Source organism: Ursus arctos, unplaced genomic scaffold (genome assembly GCF_023065955.2).
Source record: "Ursus arctos isolate Adak ecotype North America unplaced genomic scaffold, UrsArc2.0 scaffold_2, whole genome shotgun sequence".
Classification (NCBI taxonomy): domain Eukaryota; kingdom Metazoa; phylum Chordata; class Mammalia; order Carnivora; family Ursidae; genus Ursus; species Ursus arctos.
In genome coordinates, this window is record NW_026622874.1 from 84,798,645 (window position 1) to 84,817,893 (window position 19,249).

Genomic DNA, 19,249 nt, shown 5'->3' on the forward strand with positions numbered 1-19,249 from the left:
AGCTCACTTCTTTTTCCCAGCCATGTTCTTTCTTGGTCCATCCATTTGGCCTTCTCAACAGTCCAGTTATAGTAGTAGTATTATTACTCTGTCAGTCAACTTTTGGCTCATTATAAATTAGCATTTTGAAGTGTTCTCATTTACATAGGGCACCCCAAAGATAACTTGATCCACAGCTAAAAGGGCAGTTGTTCTAATGCATATGTGATTGAGGCAGAGCCCTTGCAGGGAATAGCAACCTAAGGGCAGCTGATTATAATGAAAGGCCTAAGTAAGGCATAAATGCTTCAGGCATGACAAGAACACAGACTGAAAGACCTGAAGATCTATTTCGGCAGAAAAATATCCATCAAAAGAGAAACCTTACCTAAAGGAGTGCCCAGTCAATGTGTGGGCCTTAGAAAAGCTGGATCCATATTTTAGGAGCACCAACCCACTTTGCTGACAGGTCATAAGTCAAGAAACAAGTTTAATAAAGAATTCATTGAAAAACACTATTTCAATACCAGGCTAAAGGTGGCCCCAGAAGAGTAGGACTTAAGTTTTTTGAACATATTATTGGTTGATATCAGATGTTGAACTTAGAGGGCTACTTCTTTAAGATTTATAGAGCAATGTCCAAGCATCATGACCTTGAACCTACTCCAGAGTCCCATGTTTTATCTAAATGAATCCATTCGTACCAACTCTGTACCTACTTGGCTTTTGTTGTGCATTCTCTCCTCTTTAATTCCTGTTGTCTTTGAGCTTGAATTACCTCTAGAAAGTGGTTCTCACACTTTCCTCACCTAGCCTTAGCACTGCTATTAAAACAACTGGAGTGTGGACCCTGGGGCCCCCGTTGCTGTATGCAGTGGGTTTAGGCTTCCAATTTACCCTCTCTTGGTATTCTAGTCATTAGTTAGGACTTTACCTCTCATCTTCCACCTGTCCTGTGACCTGTGCAGCTCCATGGGGACTGCTGCTCCAATACCTGCTTTATTCAGTCAACTGCTGGTACTGGTTCCCTGACTGGTGTCTGAGCTGTGTTCACCCAGACCTTTCTTCCCCCAGCCCAACCCCCCTTTCCCTGACACATGTAAGAGGGGATCTGGCAAATCCTGTCATTCAACCTCCACGAGTGCAGTATAATAATTTCTCTTCTCTTAGGTCATACTCTAAGGCCACACCCATTGTGAAACTCTGTAGTGAGGGGCAGGGGAGGGGCAAAGTCTATGTAGAAGCACATCCAAAAGGTTCAGAAGTACGCTTTGCGTCTGTCCTCAGCTCAGTCTCAAGAGTTGCTGAGCTTAATCTCCTTTTTCTCCTTCTCAGTCGTTCTGCCAAATAGTAGCAGAGATCAAATGACTCTGGACACTGGGAAAGGCTGAGTATTAAAATCAGCTTGTTGGGTGCTGTAGCAGAAGAAAGTAGGTGGAACAGAGAGGTCTCAGCTGATGCTTTCACAGGTGTGAGATATGTTCTCAGTCAACATTCATCCTTTCTACACTTTATGCATGATCTTTTTCGCCTCCTCCAGCTCACTAGGGCTCTAAACATACTTGTATCAGCTCTGAAAGGAGGCTTCTGAGGAAAAGAAGCCCCTAAGGAAGGTTTTTCCCAGCCAGGTTCCCCTGAGACATCTGCTGTTCTCTCTGCCAGCATTTATTCCTCCTTCTGGTGACAGAATGCATTATTTTCCCTGGGGAATCACTGCATTCTCCTACACTAAAAGCCTGATTGTGCTTCAGGGAGCCTGTGATCCAGCTGTGGCTAATCAGGGTTCCGTGCACTCTGGCTGTCATGTTAGTTTAGGAGTGACACATGACCTAAGCTCATCCAATCAGTTGTGATCACTCCTTTTGTTGGAGTAATTGAAAAAGAGTATCTTCTTAACATTACAGTTGTTGGGGGGATAACACCCAAACCCAAAACTGATGTCAGCCATCTTGCTTCGATGAAGGATCAGTTTGCTTGATAAAGCAGCCAGCATACAGGAAAGCAGAGTCAAGAGATGGGAGGAAATGAAATTGAATTGGGTAGCTGTCACCTGAGCGCCTGGATCCAGTTGTGCCTGAAGCTTAGTTGCTACCCCTTGACCTTACAGATATTTGAGTCTATAGCACTCCCTCCTTAAATTTTTTAAGAATTGATTAATGAATTTTATTTTTTTTTCTTAAGTCAGTTTGAGTTTCTGTTAACTGCAGCTCAAAGAATCCTGACTAGTACAGCCAGTCATTTTACTGAAATTCCTGCACTCTGAATTCCATGGACAGCGTGTAACATATTTGCTAAGTTTTATAGTGTGTTCTCAGGTGTTTGCTTCCCCTAAGTTCTGTTATGATGTCTGGGGATTTCTCTTCTTTCCTCCATACTCTTCTCCTCAAGGATTCCTTCATCTCAGAGTTTGAACTATGATAGGTGACCTACGCTCCTCAGCACCAACAACCTATTTGGGAGTCAGAAACACACTTGATTCATATTTTCAGAAACAGTTGTCTTCTAGGTGGAAGAATTCATGATGTACAACTGGAATGATAAGGTTTCACACCATAAGTCCTCAGCTTGTGAATGGGGTATATATTTTACCCAGGAAACAACAGGAGGCGGTTAGGTTCCTAGACAAGACCAAATTCACCAACAATGTAGGTGAACAATAGCTCTATCCCTAATTATTCTGCAGGATCAGTCACTACATGGGATTATCTTGGGATAGCTCATTCAAATTTCTACCTGGCAAGAGAGTAAAATCTGTTTCCGACATACGTTCTTATCAATGGCAGTACTCCCTACTTTCTCTCACATCCAACTGCAGGATGTCACAGCAAGGCTTCCATTAAAAGTCTGTGACCTCCAATTTCAGCTGCATCCCTTGCAACTACCATTTATGTGACAAGACTCTTTGGTCTAGCCCAGATCTTCACTGAACATCAAATCTTTGTCTTGATCTCCTGGGCATCTTCATTGGCTTGTAATATTCCATATATACAAAACTAAACTCACTCCTTCCTCCCCAAACTGTACTCATATTCCCTAACTTGATGGTACAGCTATTGGCTAGTTGTTCAGGACAGAAACCTAGGAGTCATTTATTTGCTATTGTCAACCAGTCACTGTGTCCTGCAGGTTCTTACTTTGGATGCTTGTTACTCTGTTCCTTTTGCTCCATCCCCCTAGTCACAGTCTTTAGTAGGCCTTCATAAATTCTCATAGGGGTCACAGCTTTAGTCTCTGAAGTGGTCTTGCTACTCTTTCTGGGCCCCCTTAGTCTCAGTTCTACATTTCAGCCAGAGAGATTGTTCTTTATGACTGCGGTCAGACCATGCCCTGCTGACATCTTTTGTGGCTCCCCACAGGATTTAGGCCTAGGTTCAGTATCCTTATCTTAGCACACAGGACTCCATGTGATCTGGTTCTTGACACCTTCCCTTTTGTTTTAGCCATTTTGGGAGTGACCACATTCATTCATTTGATAAACATTTATCAAGTGCCCAGCACTGTCCTTTCTTGGCACTGGGAATATAGTAGTGAACAGAAACAAAATGGAGCTTCATTCTAAATGGGGATGGCATGTATCAGAGGCAGTAACTACAATGGAGAGAAAATAAGACAGGAGTAGAGAGTGACAGGGGAGGGCCTTCAAGGAATACCTTATTGAGGAGGTGGTATTTGAACCTAGACTTGAAGGAGGTGAGGGAGCTAGCCATGTGGACATTTAGAGGAGGAGATAGTAGGTGCAAGGGCCCTGGAGTGGTATCAAGGATCAGTAAGAAGGCTAATATGGCTGAAGCAGAGAGGAAAAGGGAGGGGGAGTGAGTTGAGGCAGATCATGTAGTGTCTTGTAGACCATTCATTGGAGCTACTTTGTTAAAGATCCTGATCCTAAGAGCAATGTGCCCTGAATTTATGTCTTAAAAATGAACTACTTGTTCCCTAGAATATGTCATAACTCCTCCTCCATCCTGGCTGTAATTTACATTGTTCTCTCCTCTGACAACACCCCTCCTCACTTCTTCATTTCTCTGAGTCACCTCTTCATCAGGACCTTCCCTTACCCAAAGGTTAAGGCCCTCATAGCACTGTCATTATAAGTGTTTATGGGGTGAGGAAATAAATGAATAAAGGGGTGAATCTAATTGGTAGTGAAGAATGCCATGTATGCCAGGGGGAGTCTGATAAGCAGACACTATTCTTAATAATGAACATTTTTCGAGTGCTCACTATCTGCCAAGTATTACAGTAAGTGCATCTCATGGATTGGGTTGTTTAGTGCTCCTCTGCTGTTGATGCTGTTTCAAAACCTATTTTACAGAGGAGGAGACTGGTCATGGAGAGGTGAAGTGACTTGTTGAAGGTCCCACACCCAGCAAGGGATAGAGATGGAATTGAGCCAGGCAGTCAGGGTCTGGCAGGACTTCATACCTGGATTAGGGGAAGTAATTCATTTCCCAGCTGCATAAAAACTACAGAAAGTAGGTCTGGGCAACTGAACTTCCACGAAGGTCAAGGATGGGCAGTATATCCAACTTATTCTGGGTGGCATCTTGTTACTTCTCTGAGACAGCATCTACACAAGTCAAGGCAGAAAGGAGTGTTCTCACCATAGCAGGTGTAGCCGTTGAGAGCAAGGCTTTGTGTCAGGTAGACCTGAGTGTGGTTCCAGCCCTCCCAGTTGTCACCTGTGGGACCTGGGGAAGTGACTAAGATACCCTGGACTCAGCTTCGTCGTCTGTGGAATGGGAATGTGACTATTTGTAAGGTTTACATTTGATAAGGCTTATAAAGATCCTCCACTCCCCAGCTCATGTCCCTTCATGTTATTTGCTCTAGTTCTCCTGTCTCACAGCAAGACAGCCAGCAGACCCAGTGCCACCAGCCAGTCTTGCTCCATCTTTTGAAATGGACACTGGATGAGCATGAAATACTCCAGGTATTTTTTTTTTAAAGATCTTTATTTTTAGGGCTTGGAGGTCATAAGTAAGAATCGGGTCAATCCAGGAGCCAGACATCCACATTTTCTAGGTGGAAGTAACTATCACTTTAATGGAAAGAAACCAGTATCTACTGAGGGTCCACAGAGCACCTCACAAAAACATAGAGAGATGGCCTTGGGATAAGCACTACTGTAGAAGGAAACTGAGGCACGGTGACATTACATAATGTGCTCCAACTCACATGCCAGATTGCGGTAGATCTGAGACTGGGATCCTGGAGTTGTCTGGCCCTGGGACAAAACTGTTTTGTACCTACCCAGTGGCATCAGATAAAGGAGGCTCCTACTGGAGCAACAAACGAGACTTACCCCAGGAGCCAATGCTGTGTCAAAGAATACTTCTCTTCAGCTTCTCTAGGTGGCACGTGACGGAAATCTACTTTCAACGGGCTTAAGTTAAAAAAAAAATTACTAGAAGGGACACTGGGCTATTTTACATAAGAAAGAAGTGAACAGGTACAACCTGGGAAGGCCACAGCAGAATCTGTCAATCACTGAGAACCCACAAAGCTAGTTGTTGTCTTGTTCTCAGGTCACATATTCCCACCTCTTTTTTTTGGTCGGTATATATGTTTCGTACTTTTTCAAGAAACTGGCTCGGTCTGCTTTTACAATCCTTGGCTAACCCCCAATTCCCAGGTTACATGTCCAGCATTCAAACAGCTTCCCATATTCGCTAGCCTCTATCCCTAGAATCCCAGCTCCGAATTCCCCAGAGAGAGAAAGAAATTTGTCCCAGCCTGAGCCCCCATCTCCACTGACTCAGTCAGCTATGCTGCAAACCAGGGCCACTTAGGAAGGTCACTTGGGCTGAGGTCCAGGAGGGAAAAAGCAGTTCTGAGAGAAGGTCAGGGGCTCTTAGGTCTCTACCTCAAACCCTACCTGGTCAATTTGCTAGAAAAATGCTAAGTAAAATGAATAATAATGACCTGATCACAAATATGAACACTTAAAATGTTTTTGAAAGCAAAATCTTAATAGGAACACCTTTATATGATTAAGCATTTTTCTTTATACAGTTCAGCTGCTCATCATTAGATTTCATGGAATCCTCATTGTACTGCTAGGACTCAAAAGAAGGATAAGTTTCAAAATCTGAAATCTTGCAAGATCGAGCTCAGCTCCTGTGGTTTGAACTTCGGAGCATCTATAAAGCCCACAATTCTTACAGAAGACTGTCCTCTTTCCCGGGAAGCCTCTGATGCCCTGCTTTCATTCATTGGTGAGAAGGGATTCTTTTGCTTCTTAATTTTTTATTTTTTATTCTTTTAACATAATTTTTTATTATGTTAGTCACCATGCAGTATATCTTTAGTTTTTGATGTAGTGTTCCATGATTCATTATTTGCGTATAACACCCAGTGCACCATGCAATATAATTACTATTAGTGCCTCTAGCATCCTGCTTGCTTTGTCTTCTCTGAGACTTCTTTCCAAGAAGGAGAACATCTGATTCCTCACTAATCAAGTTTTCTTTTTCAGCAGCTTGGCATATTCTTGTAAGCTTCATGCCTTTCTTCTTATAACTCCACTGCCTCTACTCAACACGAAGTGTTTACTGAGCACCTGTTAGGTGCCAGGACTTGCAATGGAAGCAGGTTCTAGCTGCAGCTGTTTTATTACCTTGCTGCTCTGATAATAGATCTTCTTAAAGGGCACAGTCACATTTTCTCAAGTTTTCTAAAGTACCTATTAAAAATACTTAGCTAGGTGATACATTGACTTCTCCAAGTATGGTCTGGAAAGTTCAGAATGAGTTAAAGAATCAATACAGGTTGCTTGGCTTTTTTTTTTTTTTTTTAAGCATATCCTAGAATTTCTTCAGTTTACATTTTTTCAACACTCCTGGACTGATAACATGGTTATATAGCAGGGTAAGAGTCAGAAAGTATGTTGTTAGCTCTCATAGCTGACTTGTAATCCCACCTTCGTGTAGGTGCGTACCAAACTAACACTTCCTGTTAAAGATGTTAAAGATTAGTAATAGATGCCTTGATTGAGCTGGCTGAGATGGTTTTGGTGGAGACACAGCCGAGGTCTGAGATGTGCCAGTGTCCTGCTTGTATATTGGATCCTGGGGCAAGACAGCCTTTGTCTGCTGGGGGCGGTTCCATCTACGTTTGTTCATGAGTTTCTTTTGCTAGAGAAATGCGCATGATGAACTTGCCCACTCTCCTTGCTGGAAGGGGAAGGATGTTGCAAAAACTTGGCTTGTTGCCAAATCCCCTGGAAATGTCTGTTTACTGTGCTTCACAGAGAGATGTCTATGATTGAATAATGATGCTTGAGTTCTTGACTGCAGTCTGTAGGGGATGCCTCTCTCATTTGCCACCTGAAAAGCTGCAATTACCGAAATTGCTTATAATGCATCTCCTTTAGGAGTTCCTATCGGGAATCCCTTCAGGAAAATTCATTCACGCGTGCATTCCTTCATTGCTCTGTCCTCATGGCCATGTGAGCAAACCTATTCTACTGAAGCACAATGAACCTGCCTACCAGAAAAGACAACTCAAAATTTTGATGGTTAAGACCAGCTAATCACCTGGGATAAATCCAGTGGTCAGCTGGGAAATGTCTGACAGTCAGCTTGATAAAAATATTAAAAAGCTCTGATTTGTAGTGCTTGCCAATTTCCCTGGTGTAAATACTCTCTCCATAGCTGAGTTTAAGCCACCAATGTGATGCCACTGACGGTGGCTCTTGGAGGAGGGGAAGTCGTTTGCAGTGGCCCCCATGAGTCATATGAGCTGGCTGTGTATGCTCTACACTCTACACTGCTTACGTGTATGGTCACACCCTTGGGGCACCTGGGTAGCTCAGTCGACTGAGCGTCCAACTTGGTCTCAGCTCAGGTCTTGATTTCGGGGTCATGGGTTCAGGCCCTGCATTGAGCTCCACAGCCTGGGCATGAAGCGTACTTGGAAAAAAAAATGATCCCACCCTTGCTGATTTTCCTCCCTCCCTCCTGTTCTTGTTCTTTTCCTCCTACTCCCCATCCTTCTTCCCCTCTCACTTCCCCCCCTTCTCCTTCCTCTTCTTCTTTTCTGATTTCTTTACCCAGCATTTGGTGTCTTCTCCCTTCCTTGTCCCTGGTTTCAACTCTTAACCTGTTCTGCAACCCTGATCTCAGTTCTCACCTCTGGCTCCTTTGGAATTGTTGTATGTAATGTTCTCTTTCCAGCTCTTGGGAATGTGCATCCTTCTACCTGGCTGCTGCTTTGGCACTTGCCCTTTCAGGGATTCTTGGATAGAAACTCCTTCCCAAAGGTTCCACTCGGTGAAGCCGAATCACTGCTCTCATTCACAAGGCAGGCTGGTTGCAGTTTCAACAGCAGGAGTTGGGGCTGGGGGTGAGGGCAGCATTCATAAAGAACAGCACAACGATTATCAGGCCTAGGGACTGGTGCATGTCAAGTGCTTGTCCAAGTTCAGATCTCAGCTCTGCCACGTCCTCTTGTATTATCCTGGACATGTTACTCATCTTGCTGTTTCTGGCTTCTTATTTTTAAGACAGAGGGCCTCATTGGGCTAGTTCTTGATTAAACAGATTTATATTTGTAAAGTGCTTAGAATAGTGCCAATCACAGTATGTGCCATGCAAATGCTTGTTAAATAAATAAGACCCATTCCACAAATATTTACTGAGTACCTAGTTTGGGCCAAGTGCGTGTATGAGGCATTGTGGGCACTTTCAAGACTGGAACAGTTTCTTCTTTTAGTTGTTCACAGTGTAGCACAGGGAGGGGAGGTAACATGTATACACAAATTGCCTTGATATAAAGAAAAGATGAAAATAAGTTACTGAGAATTATGTGGTAGATTCTGTGATAGGTACTTCATATCCATTATTTTATTTAATATCATTTGGTCATCACTTAAGAGATATCATCTTTACAACATTTACATTAAAAAATTGTTTGAAAGACCAAGCATTAAAAATCATTGGCCTATTTATTATCCTTTTCATGGATTACCAGCAGTTCCTTTTGATTAAACAGTGTTTTCCTGGTGGGGCATTCATGTTTTTAAATTAATTTTTTCTTTTATTATGAATATTTCAAGCATGCACAAAATAGACACAATGATATAATGAACCCCTAGGCACCTGTCACCCAACTTGAATCATTAGCAACCTATGACTGATAATTGTTTTGATTTATTCATATCCCCACTCACTCTCCCCATCTAGATAACGAAAAAAGGAAATTCCAGATACCATATCATTCCACCTGGACTATTCTCAGTTTATAGGTGAGCAAAATGAAGCTTAGGGAGTTTAGGCAATTTGGAGAAGGTCACACAGCTAATAAGTAGCCAAGCTGGGACCTGCACCCCCATCTGTTTTGCTCCAAAGCCTATGCTTTTAACCAGAATGCTATAATTTGGGGGAGGCTACAGGTGCCGCAAGGAAGGAGAGAAAATGGGAGTTCAGAAGGGAATCCAAGAGGACTTTGCAAAGAAATGGCACTTGAGGCTGTTGAAGTGAAGGTAGAGACTTTTAAGAGAAATGAAAACTTACATTAAGGCACAGAGGAAAGTGATTATACGCTGAGCAGTGGGTTTGAAGAGTATTATTAATGTGTGGCAAGCAGGTTAACTTGATCAGAATCATTTGGGGAGGGCCTCATTTAAAATGCTGATTGCTGAGACCCCCACCCTTAGGGAGGGACCATCTCTCTGAGGTTTGGGGCCTCCGGATCTATTTTTAACAAGCTCCCCTGGAGTGTCTGTTGTATTCTGTAGTTTGAGGACCACATGGAGGCATTCGGTGGAACCAGAAGGACTGTAGGGATAATCACTGGGCGATTTTATTTTTGTTTTCCACTGTCTGTTCAAATTCATTCCATAGCCCTGAGAGAAATCCCAGGGAAGCCCCATGACTTTCCAGGTCATTGTTAATCAGGTCTCCACTCATATCAAGCCATAGAAAACTCTTATTTTAGCAAATACATCCCATGTAATACTTCAAATTCAATTTAAAGATTTTTGCAAGGAAAGCGAAATTTCTGTCTTCCTGCTTCTAGGGCATACTTGGGCTGGCAGTCCACATTGGGGAAGGAGAAAGTAGGGTCTATTTCTTTTTTTCCTGGCTCAGGTTTCTCCTCTCATCCCACTCATCAGATTGTCTCCAAATTTTCCAGAGCAGCATTGGAAGGAGGGAGACAGTGTCAGGTATAGAAAAATCCTTACTTTTGGGGTACTTGGGTGGCTCAGTCATTAAGCATCTGCCTTTGGCTCAGGTCATGATCCCAGGGTCCTGGGATCGAGCCCCGCATCAGACTCCCTGCTCATTGGAAACCTGCTTCTCCCTCTCCCACTCCCCCTGCTGGTGTTCCCTCTCTTGCTGTGTCTCTCTCTGTCCAATAAATAAATAAAATCTTTAAAAAAAATCCTTACTTTTACTTTATCACTGGCTTCTGGAGAATAAACTATTTTGATTTTCCAGATTCCTAAGTTGGTCTTCATATGTGTTTGTCCTGCTATTCAGCTTTTATGCCAGGTTTTTACAAACCACTATTTAAATTTCCAAGAATTCTGCTTATTTTTATTGTTGGCTGCCCAATTTTGATTTAAGAATGTGATATTGAGTTAACTATCTCTTCATACATTAACTATACTTATTTCAGAGTTCTCTTCTGATTCTTGTGTTAACTTTCCTTCTTTTGGTGTTAGTTCCTCTTTTATTCAGCCTCCTACCTCTCTTCATGCTGTTTGCCTCAACTATTTGGTTGTCTAGATTGATTAGTGTGGTTCTTTCAGCACAACTGAAAATCACGGTGGCTCAGACAATGAAAGTAACTATGATCAAGGGGATTTGGTGTGGGAATATGTAGGACAATTGAATTTTCCTTAAAGAATGCAGAAGGTGGGGTGCCTGGGTGGCTCAGTTTGGTTTAGCGTCTGCCTTTGGCTTAGGTTATGATCTCCAGATCCTGGGATCGAGCCCCGTGCTGGGCTTCCTGCTTGGTGGGGAGTCTGCTTCTCTCTTTCATTCTTCCTCTGCCCCTCCCCACTTCTCATTCTCTCTCTCTCTCTCTCAAATAAATAAATAAAATCTTAAAAAAAAAAAAGAAGCAGAAGTTGCTTGCTTTCTTTCTTTTTTTTTTTTTTTTAAAGATTTTTATTTATTTATTTGACAGAGATAGAGACAGCCAGCGAGAGAGGGAACACAAGCAGGGGGAGTGGGAGAGGAAGAAGCAGGCTCATAGCGGAGGAGCCTGACGTGGGGCTCGATCCCGGAACGCCAGGATCACGCCCTGAGCCGAAGGCAGACGCTTTAACCGCTGTGCCACCCAGGCGCCCCAGAAGTTGCTTGCTTTCTGAGTACAGGGACTCCTTATCTATTGGGCTATCTGGAAGAGACTGAGGACACTGATTTGCTTCTCTCTGAAGACCTAATCCCGCCTCATAGAATCCTCCTAGGGCAAACTCCCTACTGCATTAAGAAGAATGTTCTTTTACCACAAGAATCGGTAATGCAAGGATGAGTCAATATTAGGTTATATAAATTACCATGATAATAAATCAAGGGGGAAAAACATTTAATTTAGACAAATGCAAGAACACATTTAATAAATTTCAAAATCCAATGCTGATTTTAAACACTTGGTTACGTTACAAAAATGGACATGTACCTAACATGGCAAAATATGTAAAATTCACACATATTTATACACAGCAAAAAAAAAACCCATTTTGCTTAGCAGTAAAACATGAAAGTGAGGAATAAAATGACACCTACTTTCACTACTATTAATATCTTTTTAGTATTTAAGCAATGAACTTTATATATAAAATTTAGAAATAACAGAAAAATATAATGGAAATTGGAAGTCCCTCCTCCCATAATGCAAAGCTCAGGAAATAACCAATATGAATATTTTGATGCTATTTCTCCAAATTTTACTTTCTTAGCAAATTAAGATTTATTGTTTTTCAGCTGGATCACAAAATGGGATCAAAGAATCAGCCAGCACATTTATTTATTTATTTATTAAAGATTTAGTTATTCATTTGAGAGAGAGAAAGGGCCCAGGGGTGGGGGGGTTCAGAGAGAATCTCAAACAGACTCCCTGATGTGGGGCTCAATCCCACAATCCTGGGATCATGATGAGCCAAAATCAAGAGTCAAATGATTAACTGAGCCACCCAGGTGCCCCCTGGTCAACACATTTAGACAGGAGTGTAAATTAGTATAACAGTTTTAATTGGGGACAAAAGTTGTTTTTAATTTCAAATCTATTTTATTTTTTTAAGTTTTTGTTTAAATTCCACTTAGTTAACATACAGTGTTCTATTCATTTCTGGTATACAGTTTAGTGATTCAGTACCTCCATACAACACCCGGTGCTCATCAGGACAAATGTGCTCCTTAATCCCCATCACCTATTTCACCCATCACCCTGCCATCTCCCCTCTGGTGACCATCACTTTGTTCTCTGTAGCTAAGAGTCTATTTCCTGGTTTGTCTTTCTCTCTCTTATTTTTTTCCCCTCAAAGTTGTTATTTACAGATGTTTCAATTATTTATTGATGTGCAACAAACCACCCCAAGGTTCTGTGGCTTAAGACAACAACCATTTTATTATTTGCTCATGATTCTGCCAATCAGAGTGGTACTTTTCCTCTCTATATGGCCTTTGTATCTGGTCCGTCTAGCAGGGGAACCAGACTTCTTATAGAGTAGATCCAGACTCATAAAAGCACAAAAGTAGAACCTTCGAGGCCTCCTTAATTCTTACGCTGCTATCCTCACTGCAGTGTGTTGATTAAAAGCAAGTCACAGGTCCAGTGCAAAATCGGGCAAGGGCTACGCAAGGATGTGAATACCAAGAGGCATGGTTTGTCAGGACCACAATTTAACAGACGACCACCAGATATGCTTTTAGTTATAGACAACCAAAAAGAATCAATTGGAAAAAAAATTAGGAACAATAAGAGCTTAAGGAAATGACGGATAACAAAGTATGTAAAAACAATTATATACCTAAACAGTGTTACAAAGTTGAATAAAACCAAAGGTAGTATTTACCGTACCAATAACTTTGCTTATGACTACTTATTTAGTTACTACCATATAATGAGTATTATGCTGGGCCCCAGCTATACAGAGGTACACAGAATAGACGCAGATTTAATCCTTATAAAATTCACAGTCTAGAGAAGCAGGCATACATTCAACGAAGTCCCTGAGGTCGGAAAGAACTAGCACATTAGTGAGCTATTGCTGTGATGAATGCTGTGTAACAAACAGTCCCCAAATCTTAGTGGCCTAAAACAATAAATATTTAATGTTATGCTCAAGATTGTTCATTGTTGGTGAGTGCTAGTTTGGCATACAGGGTGGGCTCAGATCTGTTCCACTCATCTCTCCATCTGGGGCCAGCGGCTAATCAGAGTGCTCTCTTGCCAGATGGCAGAAATCCAAGCCAAACCATGTCTGCCCATTCAAAGCCTCTGTTTGCACTGTTTACTTACATTCTATTGGCCAAAGCAAATTACATGGCCAAGTCCAATATCAGAGAAGAAGATGTATAATTCCATTACATGGAGAAAATGAAATAGAAACAATAATCTAATTAACCACAGTTGGTAATTCGAAGAACTGAGATAGGTCCACTGGGGCTTGGGTGTCATGAATGAGAAGGATATTGGTGGGATATAAGGTTGAAGTAACTGATAAATAGGGGCCAGATCATTAAGGGCCTTGTTGGCCTTGTTAAAGATGTTGAATTGCATCTAAGTGCAGTGCAAAGCCATTGAAGGCTTTTAAGCATGAGAGTGATTTGGTCAATTTTCCTTTTAAAAAAGATGCCCCTGGAGTACCTGGGTGGCTCAGTTGGTTAAACACCTGACTCTTGGTTTTGGCTCAGGTTGTGATCTCAGGGTTGTGAGATCGAGCCCCATGTTGGGCTCCACACTCAGCATGGAGTCTGCTTGAGATTCACCCTTCCTCTTCCTTCCCCTCCACCCCCACCACGTGCGTGCTCTCTCCCTCTCTCTCTAAAATAAAGAAATCTTTTTAAAAAGATGTTGCTGTGTAAAGAACGGAAGAAAAGAGGACATAGAGTAGTTATCAAGTTATTACAATAAGTTAAGATGGTGGCTTGGCTTAGACAAGGAGAGTGATAGTGTAGATGAAGAGAGGTCAAGGAATTGAGATATATTTTAGAGAAAGTATGGTTAGATTTGGTCATGACTTGGATATGAAGTTGAAGGAGAACCCAGGAATGACTCAGATTCCTGGAGATTGCACCAGGTGAACACAGGTGTCCTAATTGCACTGGGGAGGATCTGGCAAAGGAACAGATTTGAGGAGGCAGATTAAAAGTTCAGTTTTGGAAATACTGAATTTTAAATTCTTGTGAGACAATAGTCATAAATATCTAGGGACAAACTTAACAAGCAATGTGAAGGATCTGTATGAATAAAACTATAAACCTCTATTGAGGGCCATAAAAGAAGATTTGAATCAATGGAGTGTCAAACCTTACACTTGAATAGGAAGACTCAGAATTGTAGAGATGTCAATTTTCACTAAATAAATCCATAAATTCAATGCAATTTCAATCAAAATTTCAATAGCATTTTTTTCCCTTGGAACTTGCAACAATTACCAGGGACATGCTCTAGAAGAAGAAGAATGAGAAATAATCTGCTCCATTATATATTAAAATACATTATAAAACAACAAAATTTATAACAGCAGAATATAGACAGAAGGGGTAGACTGATAGCTCAATGGCGTGGAAAAAAGTGTGGAAATACAGATCCAAGAACAGATGAGGATTTAGTATGTTACAAGGGTAGTGTATCCAAGTGGTGGGAGAAAAGACTATTCAGTAAATAGCTTAAAGACAACTAGATAGCTATTTGGAGAGAAAAAGAGATAAAGCAGCATTCGCGGAGCTCTATTTCTCTTTTTATCTGCTATATACTATTCTATTTCAGTATAGCATAGGGTAGTGTGTTATATTCATATTGATGTACTTTTAGGTTTTTCCTTTTTTTGTTACAAACAATAATGTGAAAGGAAAATGTTTGGATTCAGAGATGTGAAATTGCTGGGTTAGAATGCATGTACTTTTTTTTTTTTTTTAAGGACTGCTGAATTTCCCTTTGAAATCCCGAACTATACTCTAGCAACAATGGACAAGAAAACAAAAATGAAATAAACTCAAAAAAGTAGATGAATCAAGTTAATAAAAATAAAAGCAGAAATAAATGAAACAAACAAACAAAAAACCCAATAAATGAGATGATCAATAAAACCCAAAGCTGGAGTATTTGAAAGAATGATAAAAACACAAAAACTTTTGCCAAGGGTGATCAAGGCAAAGAAAGAAGACACAAGTGGTATTACACATGACAAGAGAGAGAGAGCATGGGTGCAGAGGAGATTTTTATTTTATTTTATTTTTTAAAAGATTTTATTTATTCGACAGAGACAGCCAGCAAGAGAGGGAACACAAGCAGGGGGAGTGGGAGAGGAAGAAGCAGGCTTCCAGTGGAGGAGCCTGATGTGGGGCTCGATCCCAGAACGCCGGGATCATGCCCTGAGCCGAAGGCAGACACCTAACCGCTGTGCCACCCAGGCGCCCCGCAGAGGAGATTTTTAAAATTAGAAAACTTCTTTGTGTAGCATCTTAGCTAAAGTCAGAGGGTGAAGTAGGAACTGCAAATAATGAAAATTGCCAGTGAAATTCTTTTGTAAGTTGGGCTGATGTTGGAAATAGATATGCTCTTGCAAAAATCTAATGATTTTTCTTCAGCTTTGAATTCCATCATTATATTTATGATTCATGGCCGACTTATATGAAAAATATCTTTAAACTATTGAATTACTCTTGGAGTGGTGAGAAACTCAAGTGTTGAAACAGGCTGACTACATGAATAGCAGATTCACATCTTACTCATATGAGGCATAACTTCTTTAGTTGGAATAACAGGAGGAATTACGACGTGGTTTGAATTGTTAGGCTCCCTTTTTTCCCCTCTTCTTTTCTTTAAAAAGATTTTAAAAAATGTAATAGAGCATGTATAGTTGAATTCACATAATAAATGTATGAATGATATGATCCAACTGTATAACTTTATGTACCAATCCATTTGAAAACCTAGATAAAATGGACAAAGATGTCAAGGAAAATATAAATTACCAAAAATTGGTCCAAGAAAGCCAATAGAAAACACTTACAAAAAATAGGTAAAGACCCATCTATCAGTCTGCCCCTCCCTTCCTATCACCCACCACACAAGCCTTTTCTAGTTATATAGACAAGCACTATGGAATCTCAGAGAAGAGCTTCCTCCCATCTTACATATCAGAGCATAGAAGAACATGGGGCCCCACCAGTCTTATTTTATAAAGCTAGTTTATTTCTGATTTCAAGACAAGAAACTACAATTACAGGCTAATCTCACTTATGAATGTAGAGGCCAGACTCTAAATAATACCAGATAATTGAATCTAGTGATGTATTAAAAGAATAATATATCTTGATCAAGTAGAATTTATCTGAGAAATTCAAGTTGGGGAATCAATGTAAATATCAATGTACCTTACTGTATTTAGGGATTAAAGGGGAAGAAATTCAGAGCATACTGGAAAGACACTTGCTAAAATGCAGCAACCTTTCAGGATTAAAAATATGAGAAAGAGATACAAAGGGTACCTACCATAAATATACAGCAAATATTTTTTATTGAAGTGTAATTGACATGCAATGATATATTAGTTTCAAGTGCACAACATGGTGATTTGACAACTCTATATGTTATGCTATGTAGCTACCATCTGTCACCAAGCAATACTATCACAATACCATTGACTATATTCTCCATGCTAATATACAGCAAATATTATACTTAATGGTGAATCTTTAGAAACATTGTCATTAAAGTAAGAAGCAACACATGGATTTAACTACCAATCATTACAATTCTAGTGAGGGCTTACCCAATGCAACATGAGGAAATTTGAGAAGATAAATACTGGACAGGAATATAGAATTACAGAATGGGTATAAACTGAAACATGAAAACATTGCTCTCTTTGCTCCCTTGGCTGTCAGTAACACTTAAAAAAATCTAAACCACATAAGGAGCATATGAGCGTATTCTATTTAGTCTTCTGTAATTCAATTATGTATATGGAATATCTCTATAGGGGCACATATACATTAGGTGAATTAATTCAGTTTGTTTAACTAGGTCCCAACTGATGAACATTGGATTTCTTTCCCCTTCCTTCCTTCCTTCCTTCCTTCCTTCCTTCCTTCCTTCCTTTATTTCTCTCTCTCTCTCTTTTTTTTTTTTGCTCTTGTAAATACTTGTTTGCCTTTGTGTCACTGTATTTGAGGGTTAAATGTCTAGATCTTGAACTGCTAGATTAAAAACAGCCTAGATGTCTTTCAGCATGGTAATAGTGAAGCCGATTGTAGCTTGCTTTGCATTCCAAACCATGGAATACACCTCAGCGATAAAAAGGAACAGAGCATTTGTACATAGTACAACTGGGAAGAATCTAAGGAATTAAGCTGAGTGAAAAAAGCCAATCCTAAAAGATCACATGCTATGTAATTCCCCTTATAGATAACATTTTTTAAGTGGAAGACAGATTAGTGATTGCCACGGGTTAGGGATGGGGTGGTGCTGGATGGTGGAGAGTTGGGGGGATGGAAGACTGGTCATAAAAGGCAGTAGGAATGATCCTTGTGGTGATGGAACTGTTCAGTTTCTTCACTGTGGTGGTGAATCCTAATGGGGATATGTGAATCCAAATGTGAAATTTTATAGGACTAAACACACACACACACACACAAATGAAACAAGTAAGATGGGGAATCTTAATAAGATGAATGGATTGTATCAATGCCAGTATCTTAATTGTGATATTGTACTCTAGTTTTACAAAATGTTATCACTGAGAAACTCAGTAAAGAGTACGTGGGATCTTTTTGTATTCTTTCAAGTGAAACTACAGTTACCTCAAAATACAAATTAAAAAAATTTTAAAACACCTCAAGTTAAGAAGGGTATATATAATTTTCAATTTTTATATTTTTATCAAGTTGCCCTCCTAAAATGTTGCTTCAGCGTGTGCTCCTAATGACAATAAGGCATACGAAAGTGTCTATGTTCCTCCAAATTTAAACAACAGAGAGAAACTACTTTTGACCTATCAAACTGGAAAGACTTAAGAGTGATATATATCCCACTGCTGGCCAGGGTGTGGGAAATAGGCAGTCTCAAATGTTGTTTGTGTGTGCTGTACGTTGGGTTCCCCAGGAAGGAGACTCTGAGGCAGAGTCATGGGTAAGGGGTTTATTAGAGCATGTTATTGGGATCAGCAAGTTCAGAAGGAAAGGGGGAAAGCAGGATTGGGACAGGGAGAAACTAAGCTAAGATGCAGTCTCAGCAGAGTCCTCAGCTGACCCTACAGATAGTTTTGAAGGGTAGATGACCATTCAGAGTTGTCTTCAGATGAAGCTTTTTGCCCTCCTGTAGATCAGTTATCGGCTACACCCACTGTGCCAGGACTGCGGTGGTTTATGACAAATATGGACTGATGTCAAGTGGCTGAGCATTTCATTCCCCAAAAAATATAGTGCTTTGTCCCTGGTGGACGTTCTGTGGTGGGCAGGAATATATCCACCCCCTGTGCACTTCCACATGTCCACCCACCTTGTCTCTGATATATCAGTCACTCTCCATTTAACCCAGACCTTTCTCCCTGGCTCACTGGGTTTTCTTGTATTTAAACCTCAGATCCCTTCACTTTCCTCAAAAAACAGATAATCAGCTGCACCGGTTTGTATTTTTTGCTGTGCAGACATTTACATTTTATTATGAGGTCAGTTTATTTATCTGTATTTAATCTTTTCTTTTATGGCTTCTGGATTTTGTGCCACAGTTAGAAAGATTTCCCGTTTGAAATTTATTTTAAAATCCATCTTTGTTTCAAGTAATTTTTTTTACTTAAAATTTTTTTTATCCTTTTGAGATTTGTTATGATATAAAAAATGAGCAGACAATATAAAAAAGGAGCACCATTCACTCAAAAGGCTAGCCAGCGGTCTTGATACCATTTAATAATTTATAATTTTATCACTGAATCGAAATGTTACCTTATCATATACTAAATTCTCTGATGATTCTGATGAATAATTTCTTAAATCTTCTTAATACTAAGTTGTCTTTGCATTTCTGAAATGAATCCTGCTGGTTCATGATTTATTATTCTTTTATGTTTTGTTGAATTCTATTCACTAATATT

General features: G+C 40.4%; 1 protein-coding gene across 1 annotated transcript in view; it reads left to right on the plus strand.

The window, feature by feature from the left end:
* HS3ST4 (heparan sulfate-glucosamine 3-sulfotransferase 4) overlaps positions 1-19,249 on the plus strand; it is a 698,595-nt gene that overhangs the window by 27,022 nt on the left and 652,324 nt on the right. Inside the window, exon 2 of the transcript XR_008960391.1 lies at positions 4,810-4,909. The gene's annotated coding sequence lies outside the window, so the exon portion shown is untranslated. The remainder of the gene's footprint in view (positions 1-4,809; positions 4,910-19,249) is intronic.